Source organism: Artemia franciscana, chromosome 21 (assembly GCF_032884065.1).
Source record: "Artemia franciscana chromosome 21, ASM3288406v1, whole genome shotgun sequence".
Taxonomy (NCBI): domain Eukaryota; kingdom Metazoa; phylum Arthropoda; class Branchiopoda; order Anostraca; family Artemiidae; genus Artemia; species Artemia franciscana.
Window position 1 is genome coordinate 22,431,271 of NC_088883.1, and position 12,203 is coordinate 22,443,473.

The following is a 12,203-nucleotide window of genomic DNA, read 5'->3' on the forward strand; positions in this document are numbered from 1 at the left end:
TTAATTTCTCATTGTTTTTTAAATAACACTTTTTTTTTAATAATACACCTCCTTCATGGAAATAATCTTCCCCATGATGAATTCCTCCATGGAAAGATCACTTCACATAACCCCCTCCCCATCACCAGAAAAAATCCCTCTGAAAACGTATGTATGCTTCCCAATAACCAATACTATATGTAAGCAATGGGCAAAGTTCATAACTTGCAGCCCTTCGCTAAGGGAACTGTGGGGGATTAAGTCGTCCTTAAAGACATAGTTATTAGATCTTTTGACCATGTTGAACAAAATGGCCATCTTGAAATTTTGATCCAATGACTTTGGAAAAAATAAGCGTGGGTTGGGGTGTAGTTGCCCTCCAATTTCTTTTGGTCATTTAAAAAGTACACTAGAAATTTTAATTTCCGTTAGGTTGAGTCCTCTCGCGACAGAATTTTGGTAACTAAAATTTTTCTAAATATCAAACAGTTCGTGGTAACGAACTGTAGTAAGGAGCGACCCGGCTCAATAGTAAACGAAACTCTAAAAAAAGGAACTTCGATGCTAAAAGATATATCAAAAGAATTGGATTTTTATGCTGATTTTAAATATATAAGTTTCATCAAATTTTGTCTTTGTCATCAAAAGTTACGAGCCTGAGAAAATTTGCCTTATTTTGGAAATTAGGGGGAAATACCCCCTAAAAGTCATAGGATCTTAACGAAAATTTCACCATCAGATTCACTGTATCAGAAAACCCTATAGTAGGAGTTTCAAGCTCCTATCTACAAAATGTCCCCTCCGCAATCCCTCGCTCTTTACGCTAAAGTTTGACTCTGCTACAATTCTACTTTTTAAAACAATTAAAAACTTTAGCGTAAAGAGCGAGGGATTGCGGAGGGGACAACCCATTTCATATACGGAGTAATTTCTGTTCGTTTTAAGTTTTAATGTCGCTCCTTACTTTCAGTTAAAAAAAACTAGTTTTTTTTTATTTAATTACAAAGCAAGAATTAAATTCTTAACATGTTTCCTTCTCAACAACCCCAATTCTAGGCTTATACAATAAAAGCACTATAAAAAGAAACGTCTACCTTTATCACATACTAATGGTGTCTTCTGCAAAAATAGGCCTTTTTTAATTCTCGCAATATCAATATATGTTAGCTTATGAAATTCGTTTGAGACAGACCTTCTGAACATGTTGTCGGCTTGTTATTTTACGGGCGCCCGCACTTAGGAATAAATAGCTACGCAATTCACCCTCGTAAATGTTCTCCGTTAAAGTTGGACCTAAGGATAAACCTTTGTTATGGAACATTCATTGCATATTGTTTTCGAAATATTAAAAGATTTTGATTTTCTTCAATTTTATAATCAAAACTTTTTAAATCTATAAGCCATTGTCGGAATAAAGGGAACTCATGAGTATGGATGGTAAGTCAACCCGTCAATTCACATATTAAAAATGAAAGTTATATGACTTGTGTGAATTTGTGACAACCTTTAACATGTAGTGATAAGTTACACGCTGTGATACTTTAATTCTTTGTGATAAGTTACAAAAAAACAAACAGGATATTCCTTATGAGGGATATCTGTTTTTTGACACAATTAATTTGGTGATAGAACCTCTAGAACCACTCGATACGACTTGAAAAAAAAATGCAAATGAAGAACCCTTTTCTAACTTTCCCTAAAATTTACGCACAAGCAATGTGCAAACAAAGGGTCACGCTAGGTTTTTCTAATGCGATTCTGATCCTGTATCCAGTCATCCTTTGTAATTCCAATGATGAGACAGTTCGTGGTAACGAACTGTAAATAAGGAGCGACGCGGCTCAGTAGTAACTAAAACTCTCAGAAACGGAATTTTATATCAATAGATACATCAAAAGAATTTTTTATACTGATTCCAAGTATATAAGATTCAAATAGTTTAATGTTACCTTTCAAAAGCTACGAGAGTGAAAAAATTTGCCGGATTTTTGAAAAAGAGGGGAAACACTCCCAAAAAGTCAAGGTTTCTTAATGAAAAATCGCACCACCAGATTCACCGTTTGATAGACGATTAGAAACTAAACAAAAAACACGTTTTTCAACTGGAAGTAAGGAGCCACATTAATTCTTAAAATAAACAGAAATTACTCCTTGTAATTTCCCCTTACACGATGGGTCTCCTCCTCCTCAATATCCCGCTCTTTACACTAAGTTTAACTTTTGTCCTAATTCGATAAGAAAGACTTCAGAGACACAAGGCTCGTGTCATTAGAATAAGAGGCTTTTTTAAAAGTACTCAAAAACTTTAGCGTGAAGAATGAGGGATTAAGAGGGGGCAAACCCCTACTCATAGGTAATAATTGAATGTCTGGACCAAAAATACTTTGGTTTGTATAGTTTTTATCTGGATAAATGGAACACCTTAAGCACAGTTCCAAAGACTGACCCTCATCAAACAGTTCGTGGTAACAAACTGTAGTAAGGAGCGACCCGGCTCAATAGTAAACGAAACTCTAAAAAACAGAATTTCGGATTTTTATGCTGATTTCAAATATATAAATTTTATCAAATTTAGTCCTTGTCATCAAAAGTTACGAGCCTGAGAAAATTTACCTTATTTTGGAAAATAGGGGGAAACATCCCCTAAAAGTCATTGAATCTTAATGAAAATCACACCATCACATTCAGCGTATCAGAGAACCCTATAGAAAAAATTTCAAGGTCCAATCTACAAAAATGTGGGATTTCGTATTTTTTGCCAGAAGCCTAATCACTGGTGCGTGTTTATTTTAAGCATAAAGACGTTGGTTTATTTTAGAGATTAATCATTCCGGTATCATTTAAAGAGCATAAAAAGAGGGTTTTTGAGCCCAGATCCCTCCACCTGGATCAATTTATACATATTAGACTACACATCTTTTGACTCGTAGTCCTTTAGAAATTCATCAGAAACAAGCTTGATTTTACATAAAAGTGCAATTTTACAAAAAAGCAAAATGCAATTTTAGGCATTTTACAAAAAAATGCCTAAACTGAAAGGCGACAAGTGCGGATTGCTGAAATCACAGAGTGAGTATCGAAAACTAAAATATTTAAAATACATATTATTAATTCTGAGATCGTTAAATATAAATTTGAAGCTTAATAATAATTCCAAGAGCTTAATAAAAATTTTATTCACATAAATAGGCAATGAATCATCAATATTAGAATAATCAACATTCAATAATACGGTAAACAAAAAACTACAATAAACTACAAAAAAAATAAAAAAATAAACTACATAAAAACTAAAATAAATAAAAATAATATAAATAAAAATATAATAATAAATATAATAAAATATAATAAAAATAAACTAAATAAACTTAATAAAAAAAAAATTAAAAAACTACAAAAAAGCTAGCTGTTTCGACAAACAAAAACAGAGTTATCCTCTTTTCTTAAATTCAAGTTTATGTTCCTATAAAAATGGCTCCGAAAGGATAATTATATCTGAAAAAGTGCACCCCTCAAATATTTATTGGAAGGGGGGGGGTCTGAAATAGCGAAAATGAATTATAGGGTCATCTTTTCCACGGTTACAACATAGATTCATCGAACAAATCTTTTCGTAGGGATATCTGCCATGGATACCAGTACAGGAACCCAAGGAGAAATCACATTTGCCCTTCGGGAAATGCCCTTGGGAGACAAGAAGACATGAGTAATTGGAGACATACAGAAATAAGAAAACATAAGAAATACATTAGAAAATGAAAAGTATTCCCATTTAAATGTCTGTAAAAACAGTGCTTCTGGTAGCATTTACCCCCCCCCCACCCCGCGCAGAAAATTTCATTGTTGCACTGAGGACGCTCTCCCCATCCCCCTACCTCTACCTTTTTGTTCCAGTAAGTAGGTGCAAGTGAACTTTTACATTACACAGGGGGGGAGGAATCTGAAATAGGAGGCTATCTATAGTCTCGGAGCACATATATTGCACGCTAAAGGGGATTAGAGGCTGATTTCTGAACTCTCCACCCAAAAAAAAAGACATTCTATATTTCTCTAAAGGCTCACTTAAAGTTAGGAAACTTGGTCATAAAAAAATAGATTTTGTAAGGCTTTAGGTACACCCCAATCAAGCCTAAAATGAATTAACTAAGTTTATAGAGAGAGCATTTGTTATTAAACTAAAACAAAAACAGTAATAACAGCCACCCCGAGAAGTATAAACTTGTCCGAAGAGGTGGCAAAAACAAATTAGAAAATAATAAAGGACAAAGAAAAAATATTTATAACCAATGGTACAACCTAATCGGCACCACAAGGCTTTCAACAAACAAATTCAACCATACTAATAAAATCATACCCCTAGAGGCCAGAAGCTATTACTGAATTATTCATTTACAGCCCCCACCCCAAATAATAAACAAAAGGAGTAAAATTCATACTTAGTAAACTAATTGTCCATACTAACCGTTTATTGTGTGTGGAATACATGCATTTTTACAAACGAGTGAATCACCACGCGAAATTACACTATATATTTTATTATATTGACTGCTTTCATTAATTACTATTACGTTGACATTATGTTAAGTAAGTTGATTAATTAAGTTATAAAGTTCAATACATATTTTTGATAATGCTTAATTGATCGGCTATCTCGGATTTTATCCAAATAACACATCAGAACAACATTGGCCTTTTTGAGCCAAAGTTGTTTTGCGCTATTAAATGGTGGAGAACACCTCTTTACAGTGGTGCAATGTTTTATTTAATTTTAAATGGTGCCAGAAATTTCAGTTTCCTTTTCAGTGTGACATCTCTTGGTATTCTAAAATCATGGGTCAATATGATCACCCGTTTGGGAAAAGAGAGAAAAAAAATCCCTCTACTTTTAGATAGAGCCACATCAAGTTCTCTGGTATGCTGAATCTGATGGTGTAAGTTTGATTGAGATTTCACTTTTGGGGGGGGGAGTACCCCTTTTATGAACTTCTAGCAAATATTATCAGGGTCGAATTTTTGATGTGTCGCTAAAACTTGCATATTTAGAATTACTGTAAAAAAACAATAAACAACGCATACTTTGTTATCAGAACGCCTTCTTTAAAATTTTTGGTCACCATTAGCAAGAGTCGCCCCTTTCTGACAGGTCGTTACCACGAACTTTTGGAAAGGCACATCTGGGCTTAACTGAAAACGAGATGTAAAAAGAAAAAAGAAAGAAAAACACTTGTCATTTTCAGTTAACAACATGTAAATGACTAAATATTTTTGACAAACACGTTTTAATATTTTGAAAAGACTCGATTTTTGTCGCTGTTTTTGTTTTTTTTTTTTTCAGTTCGTATTTACTTCTTGCAAATAACTAAAACTGCCAATTGGTTTAAACAAAATCAAACAGTTCGTGGTAACGAAAGGAGCGACCCGGCTCAATAATAACCAAATTTCTAAAAACCGGAATTTTGATGCCCATAGTTATATCAAAAGAATCATTTTTTAATGCTGATTTAAAATATACAAGTCTCATCAAGTTTAGTCATACCATCAAAAGTTAAGAGCCTGAGAAAATTTGCCTTACTTTAGAAAATAGGGAGAAACACCCACTAAAATTTGTAGACTCTTAACGAAAATAACACCATCAGATTCAGCGTATCAGAGAACCCTACTGTAGAATTTTCAAGCTACTATCTACAAAAATGTGGAATTTAGTATTTTTTTTTGTCAAAAGACTTATCACGGTGTTTGTTTATTTGTTTGTTTTTCGTTTTTCCCAGGGGTATTTGTACCAACCCATTGGTCCTAGAATGTCGAAAGAGGGCTCATTCTAACTGAAATTAAAAGTTCTAGTGCACTTTTTAAGTGACAAAAAATCGAAGGGTATCTTGGCCCCCTCCCACTCTTTTTTCCCAAAGTCGCCGGATCAAAATTTTGAGATATCCATTCTGTTCAGCGTAGTCAAAAACTTATTATTTCTTTGGGGACAACTAAATCCCCCACAGTCCCCAGGGGAGGGGCTGCAAGTTACAAACTTTGACTGTTGTTTACATATAGTATTGGTTATTATGAAGTGTACAGACGTTTTCAGGGGGACTTTTTCGCTTTGGGATGGGGGTTCGTCGGAAGGAGGGGGTTACGTACAAGGATTTCTCCATGGAGGAATGAAGGGGGCGCAGGATTTTCTAGCATTATTTAAAAAAAAACGATAGATTTTTTCAACTAGAAGTAATGAGCAGCATTAAAACTCAAAAAGAACATAAGATATTACGTATATAAGGGGGTTCGTCTCCTCCACAATACCTTGCTCTTCGCGCTAAAGCATTTTTAGTAATTTCAACTGTTTATTCTACGGCCTTTGTGATTCAGGGGTCATTCTTAAGGATTTGGGACAAAATCCAAGCTTTAGTGTAAAGAGCAAGGTATTGAGGAGGGGTGAAACCCCTCAGATACGTAATAAAAATACACAAATATAGAGGCTCATTACTTAAGTTAATTTGTAAAATACGTCTGTTTATTACAAACAAAACTTTTTTTTGTTTATTACAGACAAGAAGATTTGTAAAAAATCTAGTTGCACTTTTAAGTAACTAAAAATTGGAGGGCAAGTAGGCCTTCTCCCCAACACCAAAATCGTCTAATCAAAACTATGAGAAAGCCATTTATTTTAAAAAAAATCAATATGCAAATTTCGTTTTAATTATACATGTGTGATTAGCCAAAATCAAAGCATGCATTAATTAAAAAAACGTTCAGAAATTAAGTATGAAAAAACAAGTGTTTTTAACTGCAAGTAAGGAGCGACTTGAAAATTTAAAACGAACAGAAATTATTCCGTATATGAAAGGGGTTGTCCCCTCCTCAACACCTCGTTCCTTATGCTAAAGTTTGACTCTTTCTCACATTAAAGCAATAAAAAACTTTAGCGTAAAGAGCGAGGCGTTGAGGAGGGGACAACCTCTTTCATATACGGACTAATTTCCGTTTCCATTTAATTCCTGAATTCCATTAACCTCTTAATAAATTTAAATTAAGAATTAAAATTTAAACTTTCGAAGAAACAAGACTTGTGGGAATAAGATCCAGATAAATAAGACTCGAAGAATAAGCATCATTCCTGTAATTGTCGAAAAATAACACAACCCCTTCCTGTAATTATCTCAGATATGAGAGTTAGAAACAAAGTTTATAAGATAATTTTGTGATTCTAACTTATTGACACCGGACAGGCACGTACACAGGAATTTTTTTAGGGGGTCCAAAACCTTCGAAAGAGCAGATATAAAGTAGCATTTTTTATTTAGTAATGCAAAAAACACGTATATCGAAAAATACAGATTAAATTTAATCTGTAGTATTGTAGCAGATGGGGGGAAGAAGACTGAAGCCTCAAAAGTACGTTTTAGGCTCAGATTATGTTCAGGGCGATTTAGAAATAGTGGTAAATCTATTATATCTCACTGCAAGGAAAATTTTAGGGTTAACAGTGCAATATGTATGCTGTGGGGGGTAGTTCTTCTATTGCAAAAACGTAGATTTTAATGAAAAATGATAGTTTCCAAAATTGATCCATTAAAAGCTGTACTTTATCCTGAAAAGGGGGGATAAACACCCTAATATCAAGGATAATTCTATTTTGCTGTGGAAAGCAAACTCTCTTTACAAAAAAATAACAGTACAATTGCTAATTACTTCAAAGAGGGTAAAAAGTTAGACAGAAAATGGGTTAATAATTGGGCAGTGACTTGACCGGATAATTGCATGCTGTAAAATCCCCCCAAAAAGGCTTCACACATGTATCTAAATTCTTAATAAATGTCCTGCTTTTGCCAGAAATCGGAAGAAACCATGGGGAAATTAAACATTTCACAATTATTTTTGGGGGGGCGGGCCCGAAGGCCCCCCTCCTGCGTACGTGCCAGATACCATGTATATCTTAAATTAAACGAGAAACATTATTTAAAAAAATACAAAGTCTGATAGAAACATGTTTGTTTTGTCTTTAATTAGAATGTCCACGTACTAGCTTTAGACATCAGTTTGGTTTATCCAGAATAAACTGATTGACAAGTTCTCTTCTGAATTTTTTTTTCCATCAAAGACAGTCAGGTTGTTCTGTCACAAATGTTTGCAAATTGATCATATTTCAGTTCAGCACAACGGTTCGGATTACATCGTGTTAGATTCGATTTCCTCACCACCATGAAACAGACAAGTATAAGAAGAGTTTTAACCACACTTTGTTTCTAATGTATATGTTTAACTAAATTTTAAGTTGTTTAGTTTAAATTTATTTCGACTTGTAAATGTGTTCCAAGATTATTATTGATGATATGAAAGATTAATTAAATGAAAATATTTTGAATGTAGACTAAGGTAGGCTGAAGCATGAAAGTAACAAAATTAAAAAAAATATATAATAAACATCCTCTAGACCCATTGATCGAATTTACCTTTCAGAGGCTGTCTTTCTTTTTTTTTCTTTTTTTTTTCTGGGACAAGTAGGGAGCCTGTCGTCCTAAAATGAATCAGTCATCTGTTGTACCTCTGTTTACTGTTACTGGAGAGCGATTCAAACTTCAGTCCACCATCTCCAGAGGAGAGACCTTCAGCACTACAGTACAGGGGTGGATCCAGGATTTTCTTTAGAGGGGGGGGGCATAATAGGTTGCTTCGATAAACTTTGCGAACTAAGAAATGCCCGGAATTAAAAGGGAACCTCGATGATTATGTGTTGTAGGTAGGTAGTGGAAATCGTCGTAAATTTAATCTAAAATCTGGTGTCAGGTGAGGGCTTAAGTTCTAGTAAATCTGTTGAAATTAAAATAGTACAAAAATATTGATACAAAACATAGTAAATTATAAAAACTGCCCTGCCATAAAAAAAAAAAATAAAAAGCTGTTCACCATCTATAAAAAAAAAGATATTTAATAGTTTCTGCATATTTTTTTGCCTTTGCACTTCTGACCAATATAGCAAGTGAATTAAGCTTTTTATTGAAAAAAAAAAAAAAAAAAAAAGGATAGGTCTCGAACCATTTTTTGGATTCATGCACTTTTTGTGACAATTTGTATAGGTCAAACCATTTAGCATGTTGCCTAACTTTGTGGCATCGCTTAGTAACTATGATAGTAATGAAGAGTGTGAAATGAGGATAAAGACAAAACTTGTATATTAGTAGAAGATATATTAAACATTAAATACTAGTTCTTTTAGGGGTGTAACAAGAAAAACAGAGCGAAGAAATAGAAATGCATAGAAGAAATTTGAAACGAGAGTTTTAAGTACAGGCAGTAAAGCATTAACCAATCACTGTTTCTTTTTAAAAATAGCGTTTTTATAAACGGTATCAATTTTGATAAAACAATCAAAAATCTACTAATCAAAATTTTACTTTTCATAACGTAGCGTATCTTTCCGCTTTTTAAAGTTCAACATGTTTCGCTTAAATTACAGAATTTACAATTTTTATAAGAACAATTCTATTTCTCTATTTCCACTCCCGCCATATCTATTTATTGCACAATCGATGTCTACTTCAATATTTCAGTGAATATTTGTAATGGCCAGTCCTGTCAGTCTAGAGTCCTGTCAGTTTAGAGCTCTTCGCTGGAATTTCATCTTTTATTCAACCTAAAATATTCGAATAAAGCCCAAAATCGTCAGAAAAATATGGATTCTAATAAAGATTCTTCTATAATAAATTAATTTTAATTAATTCTAATTAATAAATTTATTCTAATAAAGGTATGTTCTTTAAACTAGGTGTATGAGTTGAAATACTCCTTGAAAAACAAATAATTATGTGTTTGTTATCTTTGTTTTTGATAGGTATAGATTGGTGATCATATTCTCAGAGTTTCAAGCTGTGGAGATTTCTAATTAATCTTTTTTTAATCTCGGTATTTTCAGATATTAAATTCAAACGCTTAAATCTTGACATGTCTGTTGAGCACAAAAAAAAATAATAATAATAATTTATTTATCACCCACTTTACAAAAACAGAGGTTAAGTGTAGTAAAATACAAAAGAAAAAGAGCAAAAGTAATACAAGAAACAAATTTAATCACATACAGAAAAAAGACGGATAAGGCGATGAAAACATCCTAGCCTAGAAATCGCTTCAATAGCTAGATTGGCAGATAATTTTTCGAAAGCACCAGTAATATCTGTCGCACAATACTTTTTAACCAGTTTTGTATTCCGGTAAGAACGAGGTAGATATAAAAGAAATTCAGTACTGGTAATAATTTATACGAATACGTTTTAGATGACACAAATTTCAAATGAAATTTGACTCAAGTTTAGCATTAAGTAAGAGAATTTTCCTGTAAAAATGTTGATTTATGAACAACTAATTGTGGAAATATGATTGGATGGCATGTATCAAAATAAGTATAAGAATCTTCAGTGGTATATGTGGTAGTTTTATATGTAGTAGACAATTTTATGGACCAATATATGCAACCCCTGTACAAGAACATAGCTATATTATGTGACTGGTTGGTATTGAGAAGGTGAGAAATTCTGAAGTAATGTTGCAGTTTTATTCTGTTTCCGTGGTTAACTCAAGTTGTTCGAATTTCCCCTTTTTTTTATTTATTTTTATTTTTAAACCTTTAAAAAAAAGTAAGACTGTTCCACTGATTCAAACTGAGAATTCAGAGACCCATCTATACCAGCTAGATAAAGCAAACAAATAATTATTTGCCTTCTTTTATAAACAGTTTTTCGAAAATCTACTCTTCTTAAATGATTACTCCAACCTTTAAAGGAGTATTTTGTCTCATATACTTAGTTTTAAGTATTTACTTCTACAAACTTTTATTAAAGTTTAAAGAGTATGGCCTTTATTTTAATGTTTTAGGATGAACAGAGGTGATTTGTCAAATAATCTAGAACTTAAATTAGATGAAAATAGGCAGTAAAATGGCCACCATTGGCCACCAATTAAAGTGGCCACCATTTGCTCCCCAAAACTTAAGTTAATAATGTTTGCACTTCTCATACATTTACGTTTATTACACAAATCCCTTAAGAACAACAATGTTGTAAAAACCACCCTGCTTCGCAAAAAATGCAAACCCAAAAAACCAAAAGAGACAGCTCAAAAAAGTAATGATCTAAGTTTCTTTGCCTCAGTGCCATAGCAAAACTCGAAAACAAAATTTTTAAGGATTATATATTTTTATTAAAAAATTATTTTTATTTATTTTATTTATTGTTTTATATATTATACAAAATATATTATTTTTATATATTTAATATATTTTATATATTATATATTTACATATTATTTTATGTATTATTTCATTTTTATTTATTATTCATTTTATTTAAAAATATTTTAATTAAAAAACAATTAAACATTTTGCTTTTCAGCCCCGTTAAGACAGTAAAATTCTGAAATATCATTTTGACAGCCTAAAGAAGTAAGGATTTTAAATTTCCCCTCTTTGTTATTACGAAATGAAGATTTTCGCCTCCCAGTTGGCTTTTCTGGTAAAACGGACAGATTCCCTTGATAAACCTAAATTTAATTAAATACTTTTTAGCAGTATGCGTCATTAGTAAAATCTAACAGAGACCGCACAAAGTAACTAAAACCTTGTTTCAAAACAGTCTTAATAATTAAAAGCTTGTTGAAAACTAAACCATTAAAAACCAATTACAAAAACAAAACTTGCTTTCAAACCCAAGCCAGAGTAAGCGGACCCAAACACAAATCCACCACTAGGTCAGGGGGTGCACCCCTCCCCGCTTATTTGTTGTTAAGGTATTTGTAGTTAGTTTAAGTGTAGTTAATCAATATTTGTATTGAAATATCCCTCTGTTCTCAAATGCTTCAAGGAAAAAAAAAGTGAATCTAGTCACTTTTAAATGTTACTTCTACCATTCTACTTCACATACCATTTTTCTCGTCTACTTTGTGTGCTCTTTTATCACATGTGCATGAAATATAAATATAAAGTATTTAAAATATTCTATATATGAAATATTAATAAATATAATAATTTATAAATATAAAATATTCATAGAATATAAAATAATCGGAATATCTTGTATGTTTTCAAAAACAAAATATAGAATAGCTGGGCATATTCATGCGCGTTTTCTTTAAACAATCCAATTTTCAGTTCAAGATTTTGGAAGGTAATCAATAAATAAAGCGTTTGCATTTGCCAACTGACTATATTTACTCAATTCATAATCACTTTTATTAAAGCCCTAGTA

The 12,203-nt window shown here is 32.3% G+C and overlaps 1 protein-coding gene across 1 annotated transcript in view; it reads right to left on the minus strand.

The window, feature by feature from the left end:
• Positions 1 to 12,203, minus strand: part of LOC136040707 (centrosomal protein of 290 kDa-like) — a 229,687-nt gene that overhangs the window by 216,970 nt on the left and 514 nt on the right. The gene's annotated exons all lie outside the window — the stretch shown is intronic.